The sequence below is a fragment of the Macrobrachium nipponense genome, chromosome 41, assembly GCF_015104395.2.
Source record: "Macrobrachium nipponense isolate FS-2020 chromosome 41, ASM1510439v2, whole genome shotgun sequence".
In the NCBI taxonomy this organism is placed as follows: Eukaryota; Metazoa; Arthropoda; class Malacostraca; order Decapoda; family Palaemonidae; genus Macrobrachium; species Macrobrachium nipponense.
The window spans coordinates 28262059-28284558 of NC_061102.1; the positions used below are offsets into that span (position 1 = coordinate 28262059).

At 35.3% G+C, this 22500-nt stretch overlaps 1 protein-coding gene across 2 annotated transcripts in view; it reads left to right on the forward strand.

The window, feature by feature from the left end:
• The window catches only part of LOC135212639 (lachesin-like), a 695659-nt gene that overhangs the window by 458928 nt on the left and 214231 nt on the right, over nucleotides 1-22500 (forward strand). The gene's annotated exons all lie outside the window — the stretch shown is intronic.

Here is a 22500-nt window from a genome sequence, read left to right on the forward strand (position 1 = left end):
GCAGCCTTAACAGTGATTCAAAATGGACCAGGATTTGGTGTAGTAAGCCTTCATGCGATGCTTCTTTTCTGTGATGTATTGTGGATAGGTAACATTGCTCGTAATAATTTTGAATATCTGTTAGTACATAGATATGCCTTCGTAAAGACTGAACAGAATTATTTATGAATTGTGTGAGTGACCACTGTGTAATAAAATTGAATTTTGTTTATATATTTTGTAGTATCATATACTAGAGTCACAAAACATGATGTTGACCAAGGCTTCCTATATCCAAAGAGATAATAGCATTAATAACAGATGCTTCAGCTATTTCGTTTAGTTATTGCTTGAATGCTGTTCTCTTTCATGAACACTGCGTCCTCTTGGGATTTGCATCACACGCAATTGTTCGAACTGTTATTTCCATTTTCCTTAATAACTGTAATTATGATACTGACTGTCTGCGTTTGAAGGCTTTGTGCTTCCAGCTTTCTGAAGCTGCATTTCAATTTTTAAGTTACCACCTATAGAGCTTATATATATATATATCATACATACATATATATATATATATATATATATATATATATATATATATATTTATTTATTTATTTATTTATTTTATTTATTTATTTATTTATTTATTTATTTATTTATTCACATTTATATTTATATATTACTCTTTTGTAGAGCGGCAGGAGCTGTTGTGTTACTTCAGTTTATTTAACTTATCCATCTTGAGTGCCTGTTTAATAATTTTTTCTCTTTATCGATATCTTTCTGCTCCTTTTTTTCAACTGCCGTTCTTAATATAACATTAAAAGATAAGTTAATAAATGCAATTAGACCTTTGATTTTCTCACATTTCCAGTAACTCTTAACATATGTTTATCCTTGTCCATACATTCAAGTCCAAAATTATAGATATAAAAAGAAAACTAATATCTTACAAGAACATCAGTATGTTTTTTTTTCACACAAGTTGTAATTACTAACAACTAACATATGAATAATTACAACATTCCTTTCTTTAGCAAGAATATTAATTGATTATTGAGTCCGTGGTAATTTGTTTCTTTAGCAATTAGCAGCCAATAACTAGGACTCCAGCTAGACTAATTGGACTTAGATATGAACCAAACTCAATCACTAACCTGATAAGGCATTTGGTATTCCCCTTTCCGAGGTAGGAATGTAATCAAATAGAGGACGAAGTAACACCGTAATGAAGTTGAAGATGGCTACCCCGTGTTAGCTGTGTAACTCTCCGTCACGCTGTTCAGTATCCTTTTGGAAGAAGCATCGGGTTTTGCCATCTTTTCTATTCTCCAAAGTTTTTTGGATCATCCTGGATTGTATTCTCTCTCTCTCTCCCTCTCTCTCTCTCCCTCTCTCTCTCTCTCTCTCTCTCTCTCGTTCGCTTTAGCATTTTCCTGTGAGTTCAAATGAAAGATTAACGTAGAATGTAGTTTGGTAAACAAAGCATACACGAATACACGCACCGAGTTGTAAATATTTCTTCTCTCTCTCTCTTCTCCTCTCTCTCATCTCTCTCTCCTCTCTCTCTCTCTCTCTTCTCCTCTCTAAAGAACTTTGGTATTGTATATCCGTTCTATATCCATCCTGACAATCTGTCTTTCCAGTTACAATTATGCTTGTTTGGGCACATATAGGAGTGTAATCATACTGCAAAAATAGCAGTGATATAAGAAGGTCGATATGGTTAGCCCCAACTTAATATACCTCCTCAAAGCTCTTACCAGTCTACTTTCGTTCTGCGTGGTTATATGAGGGCCATATACGTGGGAGAAAGACTGGCATTAGACTGGAGATATTATTAACGTTTATCATCTTCAAGACTGTAGAAGTTACACACAGAAAATAAGAATTAATTTACATTTTGTTTTATAATTGTATATATAAAAGAAATGTATTGGGGAGATGAATTGTAGATTTGTAGAAATTTTACGGATACACGAGGACTCTAAAACGAATTACATTACAAAAGACTGTGTTTAGACAACAGTATAAGGAAGCAGTTCAAGCAAATAATCGAATTATGTTCATGAGAGCTTGCTTTGTATGCTTAACTTTATTAGCACAGATATCTAACACACATTCATCTTAAGTATATTATTGTATTTGCTTGACTGGATGCAACGGAATAGGTCTGTGAATCGCCAAAAACATTTAAAAGCATAATTTTGATTTGCAACATGTATTTCTGCTCAGTACTGAAGTCTCCCTTGCACAGTGGAAAATTCTAGAGCCTTCTTGCACTAGTTAGTGGTACAGTTTCCTCTAGATTTGAAATACAGGTATGCAGCTGGTACATATATATAAACATGTTCTTTATACAATACTGCTGAAAGTAATGCTGCCAGTTGGGGTCACAACTTGGGTCTTAAGGTGAGTTTACACTAGGCTTCACCCCATGCTGCATGTATAAGACTCATCACCAACTCCCTCCAAATTCTTGTTAGGCCCGCCTAGTGCAGTGCTCGTTATGGTGAGTTAATGGTGTGGCGTGACTCTTGATGAGCAGTCCAGTAGGCGGGGCTAACAAGAATTTGGGAGGAGTAGGTGATGAGTCTTACACATGCAGCGTGGGGTGAAGCCTAGTGTAAACTCACCATTAGACTATATTGCCGAAAAGGCCCACAATCAAGTTTTTTATATATCCATCAATGACATTTTGTATGAGGACTGAAGTAGATAATTGTTGTCTTCTAAATCTATTATGTAATAGTATAATATGTATTATATATGTTATATTATATATATATATATATATATATTATATATATATATACATATATATATGGGATGTATATATTGTAAGCGAATTCCACGGAAAATGATAGTCAGAAATCCAAGCGCTTTCGTCTTTACTCAGACATTGTCAAGGAGTTTAATGAGGTACAAGATCAAGAATACCAGATGGTATTCTTGATCTTGTGTTGTACCTGAGACCTTTCTCTCCAATTGTACCTCATTAACTGTATGTATGCAAGTACAATAATTGTGTAGGGGAAGGGAAAATAGTAAAATGAAACTTACTTCAGGCATCTAGTACTGTAGACAGTATTTGAATTTTGGTTTTGCATCCTACGATATCAAATGGTTGTACCCATTGGCTCTGTTACAGGAAACCTCAAGTTCACATTTTATTTCATATTAAATGAAGACAAACATCCTATATTAGTGTCTCGCTGGGGACGTCCTGAGCATTTAGAAATGACTTGAACATTTTCCTTCATGGTGATTTTCCTTCCCCCGCCTTTTCCCTTCAATTTTATTTACCACTTTTCCCGCTTCGCGCCGCCGGAAAACGGCGGGAAAATTATTCTCAAGAAAAACAAAGCCATCGGCAGCCGGGAAAAGTTATTCCTGTCGATGTTTTCAGTTTTGCAGAACTTGGAATTAAATAAATAGATTTTTGCTCTTTTGCGTTGCTGTCCGAAATAAACTATATATATATATATATATATATATATATATATATATATATATATATATATATATGTATGTATATATATATATATATATATATATATATAGATATAAATATTTGCTATTTTTTACTTATTATCTATCACGAAATACAATTGTTTGTTACTCCCCTGCAACATGTTCATACTTTTAATTCATGTGCCAAATCTGCTCCGCACTCACCCTTAAGTACAACTAGCTTCAATGAGCCTTTAATGTCTCGAGTTCATAATATTCTTCGATAAGATTTTCATTGAAAAGCAAAGCATTGAATGTTTAAACAAACTTCGAAGCTGCGATAGGAAGACCGGAGATCACTAGGTAGAGAATGGAAGGTTCATTATTTTACTCTTTCGGATTGGAGTGATATGGAATAAATAGAGGATAAACCGTTCACGATGTTTTTCTTTGCATATTGGTGCTCTTCTTCTTGTATTTCCTGTTAAATACTGTTACTTCTTTCAACTGAACCTCATATTCGTTGGGTGCTTGAATTTCAAGTCAATGGCCCATTTGGGCATGTTACAAATGAATAAGATTCATGTTCTGAATAGTAATAATAATAATGTTGTTTAAGGTCCACAATAATATGCTGATGGTACCAGCAGTAAAATTTTATAAAATTATGTAAAAGCTTTCGAACCCTCCCCTGGGTTCTTTTTCAGTCGTCAACCCAGGGTAGGGTACGAAGGGTTTTTTATAGTTCTTTTTAAATTTTACTACTCCTACCATCGGTATATTATTGTTTACCTTAAAGAACATTACTTGTGCCCTCGTAATTGAGAATTATACCTATAATAATAATTTTAGAAAACGATCAGTCAAAGATCCTCTGAGACTATGTTATCAGAACAGATAGGGTGATATGTGCCAATAGGCAAGACGTGACGATTATTGGCAAAATCAAGAAGAAAGTATCACTCATTGATGTCGCAATACCAGGTGACACAAGAGTGCATGAGAAAGAAAAAGTAAAAATGGATAACTATCAAGACTTGAAAATAGAAATAAGAAGGATATGGGCTATGCCAGTGGAAATTGTACCCATAATCATAGGAACACTAGACACGAGCCCAAGATCCCTGAAGAGGAACCTAGAAAAAGTAGATGCCGAAGTAGCTCCATGACTTATGCAGAAGAGTGTGCTACTAGAAACAGCGCACATAGCGAGAAAAGTGATGGACTCCTAAGAAGGCAGGATGCAACCCCGAGCCCCACACTATAAAAACCACCCAGTCGAATAAGCTGACTGTGATAGACATAATAAATAAAGTAAAAAAATTAAAAATAAAGATTTTTTTTATATTAATTGATATATGTGTATTGGGTTTTGTTTCCAATGCAGTTTTAGGGAATGTCTCCCTCGTCTAATTTCCAAGAATGATAAATCAGAAAAAATTAAAACAGAGTTATAAATACTGACGAATCTCATCCGAATCTCGGAAGATAGCAAGTGGTATGGGATAAAGTCGGGAATAATGAGAGAATAGTTATAAAAATATATAGAAATTCGCGAACCAAGCTTCCTCCATTTGCTCTTTCATTAGGAACCTACTGGTTCACTGTTCATTGAAGTTTTACACTGACGAGTCACTGTTTTTGTCTCGGAAAGAGACTATAATGGCGTTGATCTCGTAAGATCAGGCATTCGAAGTAATTTCCTTAAACAATTATATGTATTTTTGGATCGCTTAGTGGATGTCAAGATTGTCGTATACTCGAAGTCTCTCTCTCTCTCTCTCTCTCTCTCTCTCTCTCTCTCTCTCTCTCTCTCTCATATACATGCATATATATAAATATATATATATATATATATATATATATATATATGTGTGTGTGTGTGTGTGTGTGTGTGTGTGTATATATATATATATATATATATATATATATATATATATATAGAGAGAGAGAGAGAGAGAGAGAGAGAGAGAGAGAGGAGAGACTTCGAGTATACGACAATCTTGACATCCACTATGCGATCCAAAAATACATATAATTGTTTAGGAAATTACTACGAATGCCTGATCTTACGAGATCAACGCCATTATCGTCTCTTTCAGAGACAAAAACAGTGACTCGTCAGTGTAATATATGTGTGTGTGTGTGTGTGTGTGTGTGTGTGTGTGTGTATGTATGTATGTATGTACATAAATATATGTATGTGTAGTCACTAGGAGATGAAGCTGAATTCCAGCAAAACGAGGACCTTGCTGATTGTCTGATGCCATACCATGCTTCCAATATGATCCACAATGCATTGGTAACCCTTCTCTTTTGATTGTGGATATTTGACGATATTTGGTTGGTCATTGGTATTTGGTTGGTCATTTGTCGGTAATTTTGATTTTTTTTTTTTTTTTTTTTTTTTTTTGCACCCCACACATAATGTACCATCGTTTGCTCCATGTTCTAAAGGTATTATGGCTCACCGTTGCTCTGGAATATTGGTCTCATGTCTAGTTCTCGGCAGCCACCTGATATTTTTACCTTCTAGAGAACATTGCCTAAAGTGATAGTTTTCTTTTCCTACATTATAGTTGAAACCATCAACGGGGAATATCCTCTGGCCTTCATTCATTAGTTGTAGTTCAACAAAGAACCTCTGCTTTCATTGTTGATAATGGCGCCTTTGTAAGTCTCAGGTGCTATTCAGTTCATAGTCATCATCCGTGTTTTCCTTGATTGCTATGTTGTTACACTACACATAAACTTGGGTATCTGCTTCTAATGTGACGCAAGTGACACATAGTCTTTTGTGTAGTGTTATAGATGTTGAAGCTAATAAGAGTAATGGAGACTGTAAGGCGACTTTTAATTCTTGCGCACCATTGTCTCAACTTTTCCCTTTGACTGGAAAAGGGCGGCTTAAGTTTTCCAGTAGGACGATGTCCATTTTCATAAGTTGGAGGGTGACTAATGCTACCTTTAAATTCTGTGAACCATTCACGTTTTGTTTATTTATTTATTTTGGCTGTTCTCAACTTTGTCGTGCATTAAAATGTTTACGTGTTCTTAATTGTATTATGTTTATTTTCGTGTCATGTGTATTAATCCCCATGTTTTTTCATTGTTTATTTCTTTCATATGAATACGTTACTCCTTACCTTACCTTACAGTTCGTTCGGGTTTCCCCATGTCCCTCAGTGTGAGACAGTGGTGATTTTAGTGTCTTCTTTTTGCATATATAACTACTACTGCTCAAGATAATAATTACATCTGCTGCCTGAACTGAGTAGTAACGTTTTTTGCCCATTACCCTATGTTACGTGATATTGATTTGTATTAGAACTTAGTCGTTAGGAAGAAATTGCTATTAACTATTGTTGACCTGACAGTTACAGCAAGAATATGGACTGAGAGGGACCATTTATTCTTTTCCCTGCATTTCGCGTCGCGTACAAACGTAGGACTTTGTATTTATAAACAAACACTAAACAGCCTGCAATTCGCAAACATAGCCCACCCACCCCCGTCCTGTTGTAATGTGCTTTGTCTGTGAACGTTTCACAAACGCCGCCAGCAATACCATTCGGCTGGCAGCGCTAAAAATGGGAAAGTTACATTATCAGGCGTAACAATAAAAAAAAAAAAAAAAAAAAGACCAAACACCAATGGTAACTGAATGTTTAAGTGGCGGCGGATGGCGCCCGCTGCAAACTGGGCCATTACCAGAAATTAAAGTCATTAAAAGGCAAATTTGTGGCTCATTGGATCCGTGGGTTTGATAGCTGACCGCTGATAAATTGCGACATTTCTCTTTTAGTCTTTCTGGATAAGAATTTATTTTCTAAATATAAGCAGTTCACGGGGGCTGTTGCCATATTTAGACGCGAATTGCCGCATTGACTTGTTTTACTCGTTTGTGTTGGTCGTGTTTCCGGGTTTTATCATTCATTTGCTTTTGATTATGCGCTGTTATTTCACGCTCTTTGCCTTGGCTGCTTCTTGCTTCAGGAGCTGTTTTCTGTCTAATTTTCTCTCATTAAGTTGGTGAAAGAAGTTGCCGATTCTATTTGTTCGTATGTGAGGTTGATAAGTTTTATTTGATAGGGGGACCTCGTTCGTAGATATTTTTCATAGACAAGTGGTTGAACTGAAGTGTGTCTTTATACGATAAGTTATGTTATGTAAATCTTAGTTTTACCAGACCACTAAGCTGATTAACAGCTCTCCTAGGGCTGGCCCGAAGGATTAGATATTTTTACGTAGCTAGGAACCAATTGGTTACCTAGCAACGGGACCCCTACGGGTTATTGTAGGATCCGAACCACATTGTATCGAGAAATTAATTTCTATCACCAGAAATAAATTCCTCTGGTTCCGCGTTGGCCGAGCAAAGAATCGAACTTCGGACCACCAGATTGGTAGCCGAGCGCGAAATCTACTCGTCCATCGGGGATTAGTGATTCCGCTAGTTTAGTGTAAAGCTGTAAAGTATCTATGATTAAAAGGAAATGGCGAGGTGATGAAACGACTCCTAAGTCTCTCTTTGATTCCGTATCCTTTCTCTGTGGTCATTAATGATCTTTTTGTCTGCATCTAGCGGAGCAAGTTTGGTTTCAGGATTAAATAAACAAGAAAAAAAAGTAAAGGCTTCTTTCTTTTCCAGGGTACATTAATTACGAAAGTTTTGTTTAACTTTGAAAAACAGCGCAAGCATACTATAGAAAGTTATTTCCATTTTTTTTTTTCGATTGTATTTTTTTGTTTGCATTGTCACAGGTTTTTGTTCTAGCATTACATAAGCCAAAATAAAGTAGAACGTTCTTCCTTTCGCAGCAAAATAAAAATGCGTAAAATGAAAGCTACGTCTTTCTCCTTTGTTTTAATCCCTGTGATTTAGTGCTGAAATAGATGTTGCGCAAAGCTTCACAATTAATCTCATTGTTCAGGTAATACTTTCTCTCTTTTGTTGCAATGGAAATAACGTTTTTCAAGGTGCTATTCAGAAATAGTCGTAAGAGTGGCTTTACAGTTTTATCTTATGGCGACCGACTTGGAATTGCATTGCTATCGTGTCAAGAGTAAATGATTATGTTTGATGAAATGATAATCTTATGAATATCGTAAAGATTCAGGAGTACATTACTGCAATCAGCTTGAGAGGAGGTGACTATTCAATGTGACAGAAAGCCCAGAACACTCTTTTGGCTCAACTGTTTACACTCTGTGTTCTCAATCAATAATCTGCTTTGTTCAGGGAAAGATTGTTCTTACTGATTCTGAAAATATGAAGGTACTTGGTGTTACCTTCGACCCTGAGGTTTGTTTAGGAACTTCTAATACCCTCAAAAAGCTTGATATTATTTGTATATCTCCTTGAATCGACAGAAATCACGGTGTAACAGCCGCATGCTTGCTTCAGAACACTTGGTCTAGTCATTTTGCTGTATTAATAGTTTAGATTAATGGATGTCAGCAACTTCCAGAGAGTTTTGCCCAAGAGGTTATGGCTTAGAAACTGAATATCCACTAAAACCTTTACTGTGTGAGGTTACAAATATGAGAATCTTTTCCTTCACCGGTGAACTTTTTTCTGAAGTTCAAGAAAGGTTTATATTATTCCAAATCACTGGCTCACATACGGTTGGTTTGCTTATTTGTATTGTGGCGCCTTTCCTCCTTAGTAAGGACCACTACCTGTACCTTTTCGTGATTTTATTTGCATTTATTTTTCTTATCTTAACTGGCAGTCCTCTTAAATGTGGTAGTTTTAAAGGATATGAACTAACCGATTTTTTAGCAAGTCATATTTAGATGAGGTTTCTGGCCCCTTGCTCTTTTTTCATCATGGCTTCTGGCCACCTCGTTGGATTAACTACCATATAACTAATTCCCTCGTTTGGTGAATAGAGGCACTGAATGTTTTTCAAGCAAGGGTTAACGTGTCTTTGTAGGCCCCCCTCCCCCAATCACGAGATCGAGCTTGCGTCTTGTACTGGCAGTAAGAAGTTGGAACTACTGCTCTGCTCAGAATTGTGTGGGTTTTTACATTGTTTTATTCGTATATTTATAATGTTACATTGTTGTTCTTGTACCTCTTGTTCTCGTAGATAGCATTCTGTATTTGGTAAAGTTTTTGTTTTTTCAAGGTAACGACTTTCTAGGCTTCTTCTAATATGAATCCTTTTGCGCGCTTTTATTGATGATAATAATAATCTTACTATAATGGGCGTAATGTCTGTCCGTCCGTCTGTCATTCAATCACGGCCAAATGGCTGGTCCGATGGGCATGAAACTTGGCAGGGTCATAGTGGGGACCGCTAAGATTGTTTATAATGGGGTTTCATCCTACCTCCCCCCCTCAGAAGGGGGTGGGGGTGAGAAGGGATTCCCTGAAACGGAGCTAGTTCTGCCCGTGAAACTAGGCTGGTTATGCCCGTAGACTTAGTTACTTTACGAATTTCCATACATGATTGCTATATACATATGTTTGCTAGTAATGATGATAATGATAAAAGATGTAATGGAGACAACAACATTAAAGTCGCCAAACATAGTAGATGTCTTGTCTGTTTCTTTTCAGATTTTTCTTTATTCTTTGTAATATTTTCTTTGACGTTTGTCTAAAATACATGAAGGTTCGTCGATATATGAACAAATACATAACGTATGGGCATATACGACTTATCTTGCTTCCTTTGGTGAAGAAATAAAGGGGATTAACTTTTACTAGAAAGTTTTTCGTGCCAGATAAAAGGAAAACCTAGAAATCCACTTTATTGTAAGTTACTAAACTTTTGCGGCAGATTACTTAAAAAATAAAAATAAAATTGGGGTCGCACTAACTTCTTAGTTTAAGAGTACTCACGTTACGGAACACATTCCAATAACTTTGATTTAAAGGTTATCACAAATTCTCGCCGGAGACTTCCAAGGGAGGTGGAAAATGGAATTTTAAAAAAAGACAGTTGTTTGAATAAAGTAGTATCTCACTTTATCTGTCAATTAGGAAACTGGATGATCGGTTCAGAGAGGTTTCTTACGTTTTTCCTTCCTCCAGCTTGTCTTAATGCAAGCCATGTCATCTGCTGATTGATAATTATTTTCAAGATTTTCCGGATCTCCCCTAGATCGTGACCCCTAGGGTTTTTGGGTGGTCGTTATCTAGAACTGATATTTATTGGGGGTTATTTTTTTTTTTTTTTTTTTTTTTTTTTTACAGTGATCGAGAATGGGTTTGTACTAAACACGCCGCATAGGTGGATACATACAGGTTTAAAACCCTAGAGGGTCACTTTCTAAGGAAGATCTGATTTTCCTTTTAGTGTAAAACTATGAAGGAAACCGAAACGGCTCAAGAGTACCAGAGTCAAGCTCTCGTTTCAGGACCATAAACTCGGGAAAACTGAGAGATTCAGACTTTGAGTAAAACCGGGATAGAATTCAACAATTAACTATTTGTTTCATAATATCTTCAACAAAGAAGTTGTGAATGTGAAGCTGACACATATGGAATGCCAGATGAAATTACTAACAAGTCTAGATTATGTCGGTATAGGTTCGAGATATTTTCGGAAAGAGGAAAAAATCCAGTCTCCAAATTATGTGTAAGAGTCAGTTTATTAAAAAATGGCTTGGGTAAAACTGGGATAGAATTCAGCAATTAACTATTTGTTTTTTAACATCTTCAAAGAAGTTGTGAATGTGAAGCTGACACACATGGAATAGCAAATGAAATGACTAATAAATCTAGATTATGTCGGTATAGGTTCGAGGTATTTCCGGTTCCATGCAACGTAAAACATTATAAAAACAAACAAACCGGAAAGAGGATAAATTCCAATCTCCTAATTAAGTACAAGAGTCAGTTGATTCGAAATAAATGGGGTAGAAGAAAATAAACAGCTGTTTTTCCAGCTGTTATAGCTTTCTTGAAAACGGGAAAAGTAGATGTCATGTGCATTTTGCGATCTATCCTAGACGGCCCACTATTGATTTTATGTCTCAGATTGTAACATGTACTTAGGATTTAGTTTTATACTCTTAATGACGGTTGTGTGGCCATAAACGCAGCTGTAAGTACGTAGGCAATAGTTGGTGAAAAGTTATAGGAATCTTGCACTTTTCGCTTTAATGAACATATTTATACATGTCATGGTTGTGATAATGCAGCGGCTGGAAAGCACAACTGTTGTATAAAAACAGACAAAAAAATTTTGTTTTTGGCGCCATTTTGGATATATTCAGACAGCCACTAAGGTGACCGACTGAAATAAAAATCCTCTTTGTTTGAAAAAAATAAACAAATAAAAAAAAGATAAAAACATAAAAAGGTATACACACACATAGTCATATCATCATCTCTGAACATTTTTTTCGGAAAAATGAAGCGAGCAAAATGTAGATACTCAAACTTTATGAAATAAAAGAAAAATGAGAAAAGACATCACCAAAGATCCGCGTTCAGGTCACGAGGGTCATAAAGTGACCTCGAGTGCTTCATTAAGTCGTCAGCCTGTTAAAGGGAATGATTTATTAAGGATATCGTGACTTCAGTAATATATAGCTGTACCATAAACACCCATTTTCCAGTCCCACGTTTTGCTTTAGATCGATGAAGGCCATAAACGTCTTGAACTCGGAAGTCTCTCTCTCTCTCTCTCTCTCTCTCTCTCTCTCTCTCTCTCTCTCTCTCTCTCGTTTATTGTTTATGTACTTAGGAACTTAATTTAATATAAAGTATGCTGGACATATGTTACGTAGAAACACAAAGCTTGAAATTGAGACAAGTTATAACCAAGTCAGTCATTTCTAATAAGCTTTGATCAAGATATGTCAAGGCCTCAAATGTCTGCCAATATTACAATTAGATAAAATAAGAAAAACAGCAAATCAGTAACTTAATTAAACAGAACAAAAACATGATTAAGATGATACTTTGGATATGAAGAATTTAAAGTGTATGGTTATCTGTTTATCATCAATATTTTTCAAAATCTCAACAAAATGGAAAAGTAAATCCACACTAGTATGTCTCTTTGATTTTATTTAAAATATAAAGCAGGAAGCTTTCGATGACCTGCACGGTCCTCCTTGTCGATCTACTTTATATTTTAAATAACAAAATCATACAGACATACTATTGTGGATTTACTTTTCCATCCATATTTTTTGTAATTGTTTATTGGGAATTTTGGGGACGACTTTTCCCCTAATCTTTTTTCGTTGGTAATTGATAGTTTAAGGGATGACTCGTAGCTATTTTTTTTCTTACTGTTCACTGATAGTTTAGGAGATGGCTGGGTCCTCCAGCATCCGCTCTTTTCTGTGGAGTCTCCTTTATTTAACTCGAGTATCTTTGACGCTATTTAAGGCAGATGGGTCATCCCAGGGGCCACATTTAGATACCTTGCTGTAGATGGGAGCCATTTAATCACTGTTATCTGAACCTTGGCTTGTGCCACATTCTCTGTACCTTTGGTTTCCCAAATATGGGTCTAAGATCCTTTTCTTGAGGATGAGAGCAACTATGCTTGCCTCTGGATATTTATCGTTTATTAACGCTTAGTGTTGTTCTATTTTGAGTATTTGTATATTGAGTTTTTATTTTGATTCTTACAGTCTTCTCTTTAATGATTACCAGAGAATTGTTGACTGCCATGTCTTATCAGGTGTGTTTACTGCCGTTTGTTATTTATTTGTTAATTGCCATTTGTTATTAGCTATAATGTTAACAGATGTTTTTTTGTATATTATATACAGAAAGTCTATAACCACCTCTTACCTTTTTTTTTTACTTATTTTTCGTTCTGTTTCCATAACGCACAGCTATTCTATTCTATGGAAGTCAGCCATGCAAGGCAAAGGTCTCCTGGCCATTCCACAGAAATGCGCGGCCATTATGAAGGGTTGTAATAATCACGAAACCCTTGCTTGTTAAATCTTGTCCTAAAGCGATTTTGAGACGAGTGACGTTTGATTATACGAGGAAAGTTGCGGTGCTTAAAATCTCTCTTCGTGATCGAACTTCTGAGAGAGAGAGAGAGAGAGAGAGTCATAGTCTCTTGTTCCTATGGCAACTTTGATCGTCGGTTTTTTTTTCTCGAAAGTTTTTAAGACTTAACGGCAAGTAAACACTAACGAAAATAATCAAAATTATCATGGGTATGTATATCATAGTTTTAGATATCTGTTTCGCTATTACCATTCTTTTTGTGTATACATACATACATACAGACTTAGCCTACGAATATATATATATATATATATATATATATATATATATATATATATATATATATATATATATATATTCATAATCAAAATTAACATGAGTAATTATTCGTAGTTTTAGGTATTTGTCTCTTTATTACCTCTCTATCTGTATATATACTACATACATACATACATTACAGACATAGCCTACAAATGTGTATAATATATATATATATATATATATATATATATATATATATATATATATATATATATATATATATATATATATATATATATATATATTTGTCTGTTTAAAGCATCAAATCACAGTAATAATCCATATATAAATTTGAAGTGTCAAAGGGGAAGAACATTCTTGCAATTTTTTTTAAAGGGAGATTACTAACTTAATCCCTAGGGTATTTTCGTCGAAAGTTTAGTAGAATTAAATAAACTGATACAATCGACAATATGTACTATGGCGAAGTAATGGCGTGGTCGGTTTGGTCTTGGCCTGCCACCTCGGTGGCCGCGAGTTCGATTCTCGGGAATTCCATTGAGGAGTCAGAGATGTGTATTTCTGGTGATAAAAGTTCACTCTCGACGTGGTTCGAAAGTCACGTAAAGCCGTTGGTCCCATTGCTGAATAACCACTGGTTCCATGCAACGTAAAAACACCATACAAACTATGAGTAAATGAATGTGCCCTACTCTTTTGTTGTTGACGTATATATGGGATTGTAAGGAGTTTAGAATTAAAACATGATACACTCATAAATAATGAGTTATTAATGGTTATTCTAAACATATCAATGAAAAGGAAAAAAAACAATTAATGTTCATCTCCATGTTTTCATGGGCGTTTCATGTATGTAGACCTGAATATATTGCATTAGTCAATGAAACGAAAACGGCTAAAATATATCTTCAACGATATTAGAGACAGTGAACAATTTTACGCAAACACTTACTTATACTGTTACAGAGTAATAACTGTAAAACTCTTCACCATTTGCTCAGAAACTTTGCTATTTTGGCTGCGGTACGATTGTCTGTTCGGAAATGAGAGGAGTTTGCGACACAAATATCTGTGCTTGCTTTTTCTCGTATTGAACAAGTAACGAGGGCTACCAAGCTACTAGGTTTGAGTTGTTCCAATTTCGTATAATAGTGAAGTGTTAGACATTATTGCTATAAGCTGATATGTGTGCATGTACTTCATTCTCGTCGAATCCTGTTCTAATGCTTCTGCTTCATTGACATTGTTGTGGTGTCTTCAGACCGCGTAATTATTGAAATGTGATGAAATTACATGACGTGAGAATTTTGATTTGATTACAAGCCATATTATTTTCCCGTGATATGTGTTATTTTGTCGTATATATTTCCTGTCTACTAATGAGATGAGCTTGAATGTAAGTAATACTAGTGTTACAAATAATATTACCAAACAGTTTCTATGCAATAATCACATGGATTTATCTTAAATATGTAAAAATAAAAACTGTATGAAAATAATTAAATGAGAAATATTAATTCTTCACTTAAAACGTTCGAATATAGTTTCTAGTAGAGAGAGAATATACACTGCAGTCCCTTCCACTTCTGTCACAGTATAATTTCTCCCTCTCTCTCTCTCTCTCTCTCTCTCTCTCTCTCTCTCTCTCTCTCTCTCTCTCTCTCTCTCTCAACTGTGAATTAGTAACGCTTCATGTCATGGAATATAAGTTATTGCAAAGAAGCCGTGTGCTTTAGTCAGCGACTTACTATGGAATAAGATGCTGTTTATGAGTGTGGTTGTGTGTGTGTGTGTGTGTATGTGTGTGTGGTGTTTGTCTGTGTTAACCACTGAAGATCGTCACGTAGGAGATGCAACTATGAGATTCAGGGATTCTTCCTTTCACTGTAAATCTGTCATTTCTAGCTGTCTATACAGTCTCATCAGAGAACGTTGGATTTTGTTACATACAGTTCAGTTTTATTTTTCTTCTGTCTTTGACTATTTTATTTGCCTGTTATCTGTAAATACCAGTCTATTCTAGAAGATCTGCATTAGACGAATAAGTACACATGACTGTGTCGTTATATCTACGAATCATTAATATTGATATTTAATATGTTTAAAGTATGTATGTTATGTAAGTATTAACATGATCATTTGAGTGTGCGTTCCCAGTGTCTAAAGAAGAATTTGCTGCGTATTATCCTAATCTACTTTTTGTTCTGTAGTACTACATTGTGAGGAATACCAGTCTATTAACTTCTGTTATGCCGTTACGAGTATTGGTATTTGGGAATGCTTCCTGTTCAACCGACGGTCAAAAGAGCTAATGGGCAAACGGTCCATTACCCGTTCGGCTGTCGTCCATGTATAAATGCGGGTCAGACCCATCAGTGCTTAATTCTTTCTGATCGAACGGCCATTAGTATTTAGGGCATAGCGAGATTTAAAGAGTAATTTCAGAATTTCAGACTGTTGAATTACAAATTCACAAAGGAGTAATCATTCCTGCTCTGGCTAGTGGATCGCCGTGATGATAAGAAATATAGCAATCAAAGAAAGTTCTGTCAATTTCAGAATCACTACTTCAGTATAAGTACAGACGACGCGTTTATTTAAAAAATTAGGATACAATTGTATTTTCATTACGAAAGATTATCGGGAATTTTCATTGACTACAAATCTCAGTATTATTTTAACGCGTTTGTCTTTAATTTTTTTTTGTTTTAAGTCTATGAGAGAGAGAGAGAGAGAGAGAGAGAGAGAGAGAGAGAGAGAGAGATGCTTCGCCATTCTTTTGATTTGTTGCCAGCTAATCATTTGTGAGGAAAATCTACGGTGCCATAAAGATTTTGCGTCATGGAAGAAAAATTAAAATGTTCAGTATGTTAATATTTCTCACTTCTAATTTTTTTTATTAATATGGATTTTTTATTGCAAATTTTATTAATTATGCAAGCCAAGATGTGAAAATTGTTTATATTTACTGAGCTACCTTATTTCCTCTAACTTCACGTGTATAATCCAAGGTGTAATTGCAGGTAAAAAAAAAATCTCCATCGTATTTTAATATCACAAACTTAAAAAAAACTTTATCATGTATTAATTAGTTGCAGAGAAACAAAAGTGATGCCAGCAGCTGTACTGGTAATAAGAAATTGATAACCGCAGCAAGAGCAGTACCGATAGAAAAGAATGACCCTCCAAAAGGTCTTTAGAAAAGGAGATATGACCGCTCATATAATGCCAGAGTACAACACGTGTGTTTTGTGAGCCGTAATCCAGAACATCTGCGTGCTGCTGCCTATGCCAATCGAGAGCCCGTCCCGTGTCCCTGCTTTCTCTGGTGAAAGGTTCTGGATAAAATTCCCACTTTTACCGGACTTGATTTCATCACATTTTTTTGAGTGTGGAACGGCTGGGTTTGAACATTAACTTATTTCACTCGTTTCGTATTTTTTTTTTTTTTACTTTCACAATTGAATGGAATTTTCTTACTTCTACTTTTATTTCCCTTTTTTTTTTGTTTGTTGGGGGCGTGTTTTATTGTGGGGGGGACGTCTTTACGTTTTGGTCATAATAATGGTCATTCATAAACATGTGTTAAGTGAAGGTAGAGAAGACTAGAATTCTTTTCACCAACACATTTAATTATTTTCTTAGTTCAATAAGTATTTTATTTAAGTAATGCAAGAAATTGAAAAGGAGATGAAGAAACGCATTCATCAACTTTTCTTCGGCATTTTAAGTGGTGCGAAATGAATATTCCAGGGTTTAGGGGTTGACAAAGGATTTCATATATATTTTTCACTATTGTGCGCTTCGTGGTGAATTACGCTGCTTTGGTTATTAAAATTGACAGGCTATTGCCTAAACTGAGAAAAAAAATTTGTCGAACAAAATAAAATAAAGTATTTATATTTTTTCATCATTTCGTCGCAAAATTGAAAGATTGATTAGCGTCCTCCTCCTCCTCCTCCTCCTCCTCCTCCTCCTCCTCCTCCTCCAATTATGTTGGTAGCCTTTTTTTTTTTATCCGAGATGCTCTAATGTCGAAGCGATTTCCGTACCTCCTAATTCGGGTTTTATTAAAACGCTGGTGACTAACAGGTTATATTACTTCAAATGCACCTCAGGCGATGCGTTGTAGGCATTATTAATGAATGTTTGCTACTCCCAGTTCGGTCCCTAGCTGGACTCATTTTCTTATTTCATGCTGTCCATCCTCTCTGACTATTACTTCTTAATCCAACTATAAGGTTTTCTCCTACTTTCATCCTTAGTTTCTTGTACATCGACTCCTTTAGTTTCTGGATCTCTCGATCTTGCTGTCCAACCGCTCCAACTCCCTCTTTTCACTCTAAAGTGCAGCGCTGGTAGTGGCTCAGTGCTTGGCTTGACAACCTAGATTTCATAAATACCAGTGCCTGTCAGGAGATATTAACACAATAGAATGTCATTATGAAATACAATGACAATCATATATAAAAAAAAAAAACAAGTGCACCTTTAAAAACAAGTACACCAAAAAAAAAAAGTGCACCTTTAAAAAAGTTCACCCTAAAAAATAATTGCACCATTCAAAAAAAGTGCACGAAAAAAACAAGTGCAACTTTTGAAAAAAGTGCACCTTCCAACCCTATTCCCCTCATTGATGGTTTTAGACACCTGGTGTGTTTTGTACAATCCTATCGCAGTCTTTTTCTACTTGCTGATTTGAATAGATTTCCAATCAGGATTTTTCGTAGAATACGATGATAAACCCATCGGTTGAAATGACACAGTAGTGATGACACAATCTAACTGTATTTTTTGAAGTATGTATTTCGGGGGCGTTCCTTTACTTTTCTTGATTCCTGTAAAATCCATCACTTATGTTCATCAAGTAGCTCATTGTTAAGTCCACAAGTGTCTCTGTTTAGGTGACCAAAAAAAATAAATAAAATAAAAAATTTTTGGTCCAGATGTACAATGATAGTACGTAAAGTTCTTGTAAACTTTAAAAAAATTATCAGCGTTTTGGAAGTAATACGGGAAATAAAGCTTCCAAATTTACAGGTAACAACATTTCATTCCCATTAGCAATGTATCTCAAACATGGAATCACTTGGAGGCAAGTAAAAAAAATGGATGTGTAAGTTAGATATGAGATAATAGATATGCGTAAAATAATAATGTTTTGCACTCCATTCAAATCCAATGTTGTTGAGCATCGGCGCAGGAGCCAAAGCTGTTCCTTTGACCGGAATCGGCACCAGGCAGAAAACTAAAAGTAAAATGGAAAAAGGCGACCACCCAGCTGCTGATTAAGAACTTGAAGTAACGAGAGGAGTTGAAGAGGGAAAAACAACCCGGAGACAATAGGTGATTAATTAAGACTCTTGTTTGGTTGCTCAGGTGATTCGCTCCATTATTTCATTTTATATATTTGGACTTTCCCGTTTCCCTTGGGAGGTACGTTGTTCTTGGAGAATAGTGAAGCCCAGGGCTTTGTTGAATGACGCCTTCTTTTCGAAGCTCGCTGTATATGTTCGTATGTATGTTCGTATGTATGTTCGGACATACACTTTTATTCCTGGCATCTGAGGAGAGTGATACGAAGAGCCTGAAGTGACACGGAGCTACTTTTGTTTATCGCTTAGCGGATCAGGAAGGACTCAGTAGGCCTGACTCATGTTCCTCTGGATGAAGAATAAAAAGAGGAAAAAGAGAGAGAGAGAGAGAGAGAGAGAGAGAGAGAGAGAGAGAGAGGTAACGCTAAGGTTTATGATGAGTGTGAAAGTGAAAATCCAAAGTCTGGTTGATTTTGTTTCTTTTTCTAAGCAGGGTAAATTAGAACTGAACTTGACGAAGGAAGAGTATGACAAATTGCGACCGATTTTATCATTATCCTAAAACTGTAAATCTTGATTAAGAGTTAAATGAAAGTGACTTTTCCAGTCCCTTGGAATGCCACACTTCTAGCATCAGCAACGTTAAGTGATTTTGGAATAGGTCAGTATCTGGATTGGTGACCACCAGAAAAGTGAGACACTGTCGCGAGGTTTGTCTGTCTGTCGGTTTGCCTTTGCGTACTTGACCTTTATGTTGAGGACTGTCTTCTGTAATGATCTTGCCTAGTCTTCATTGATGATAACATTTTTTTCTCTCTCTTTCTCAGGCGTTTGCTGCCATTTCTATGTACCATAGCCATTATACTATATCCAGAGGGCGTTTGTATGTAAATTAATGCGCTTACTATAAAAATTAAACGGTTGCCTCAAGGTAGCAGTTACATCCTGCCCACCTGTAAACGGTTTTGGCTCTAACAAACTGTTCAACTTCCGGTCAGAGAAATCCGCGCTTATGTTAACGTCAACAACATCAGTTTTTTTTTTTTTTTTAGGTTTCTTATAATGACATAAACATTTTCTTCTTACCTGCTCTTTCTCAAGTATTGAAGTACCCCAGTCTTACTAGATATTCGCCTCTATTGATAAATGAAAAACTGGGTATCCACTGGTGAAAGGAGAAAAGGTAATGCAAGATCTAAATCGCCCCCGAGTGAAGCCTGATTGGGCTTAAGACAGATCCTTTCTCAGGAGAGAGAAAATGAAATTATTGCGATACTTAGCAAATATGTTATTCATGACATAAATTTATATGTACCAAATTGATATCTGGGTTCATGAAACTTATCTTGGAAAGTCATGAAGAATCTAAGATGTAAATTCACAAGGTTGGTGTTCATTCCCGTTATGTTTGTTTGTTACTTTAGAGTTTTTTTTTTTTTTTTTATCTTTACAGAAGAGAGACTGCTTTTCCCGAGAAGATATGTTTGCGTCTATGGAGATAATATTTTCAACGCTAATCTGTGAGATGCTGTAGCTTACAGTCATATTTCTCATTTCGCTGTGCTTTCTTCAGACAACCACTGGGGATACCTGAAGTTGGTTTTATTAGCTTTTTTTTCTTTATATTTTTTGTTTACTGCTAGGTTCTGGGGGTATTTTTTTTAAAGGGGGCGTGGGTTTTTTAGGTTTCTGCTTCTTCTTTTAAGCTATGTTAGTTTTTTTCTTTCCGCATTTTTTCTTTCTTCCTTTGGCTCAGACATTTAATGATTCGTCTCTCCACCTTCATTAAAAAAAAAATGTTCACTCCTATATTCAACTGCACTCATTTCCATGGGTAAAATCCGGCGTCTGAAATAGCAGCCGTTTCGTTTAACCTTTTCGTTTAGTAAATTCATCGTGGGATCAACCGGTTTTTGTTGAATAGTTACGGATGCATGAAGTTACATTGATTTTCATCCAAGTTTGTGGAGTAGTTTTTAAATTTATTCGTGGCCAACATACTTTTAAAATTGTATGTTGTTTCAGTATTTGTTTTTGTCCCATTTCCACTCGGGGATTGATAATGATCTGAAATGTGGAACCCACTCACAACATTAGCATTTATTTATTTTTTTCTTTCTTTTTTACTAAATTGAGTGAAGGCATTTCCTACAGGAGTTGTTATGTTCCAGCATGTCTGAAGTAATGATATTCTTCATGGTTGGGGAAAGTCATCTAAAAATATTCAGTAATTAGGAAAGTGAAAAAAAAAAGAACTAGGTTTGCACTGAAAGGTTTCAGCAACTTACCCATACACTTGCGAGGTTTTCCATTTTGATATTGCGATCCATGTTATCATAACGTAACTGGTGTATGTTTTTCTACTTTTTAAAATATAATCTAAAATTAACATTTCTTCCCCGGATCTATCTTAGTTCCTTGACTTAATATAAGTAATCCTTTAATCTACATATCCACCTCTCTCTCTCTCTCTCTCTCTCTCTCTCTCTCTCTCTCTCTCTCTCTCTCTCTCTCTCTCTCTCTAACTGCCCCCAAAAGAACTTTATATGATCTGTATTAGTGAAACACTCTGACCCAAAGTTCTTTCCTTCTTATGTTTAAATATTCAACTGAATCAAAGTTGAAATGGATGTTCCCCTGGAACAACCTTCCATTATTGCCATAAAATCCAAATAACATGATAGTGTTTTCTTAAGATATTTATCTGTCTTCCAAGGCACTAAGTTCAGGATTCCCGGTATTCTCAATTATTAAGGGCCTCTAAGACCGTCTCATCGCCATCACCATCCGCGTTGTTTTCGTTGGTATCGTTGTTACAGTCTCGTTGTTGCTGTCTTTACTTTTATTAGGATAATTTGTAGTAGATGTAATCTCAGCTCTTGTGGCGAAATAATGTCTAAGACTATTTAACGGAGGTATAATAATGTGTTGTGACTTGGGGAAATATTATTACCTATTATTATAGTTTTTTCACAGAGTATCCTATTACTTTTCCCTATCCTGTATGTATGTGTATACATATACATACATACATATATAAATAGATATATATAAGTATATATATATATATATATATATATATATATATATATATATATATATGTACATATATATATATATATATATATATATATATATATATATATATATGTGTGTGTGTGTGTACTTGTGTAACGTGTAGGTTATGAGTGAGTAACTGTGCTTAATCACTAGATTATCTTTACTGCTGCAGATATAAGTTTAAATTTTTTTCATTGTTAAAATTAGCTTTTAGATTTCACCCTTTTCTAATCGAATCTTAGATCTTTATTTATATTAAATATTTATCTTTATGCCCATAGCCACATTTTCACCCGCTCCTTCCCAACTTAAACTTTATTTTCAACTATTCCCTCAACCAAATCACAATCAGATATCCTACCTCTTCCTCAGAGCCCCATCCTGTCAAGGGAAAAAGTTATATATATATATATATATATATATATATATATATATATATATATATATATATATATATATATATATATATAC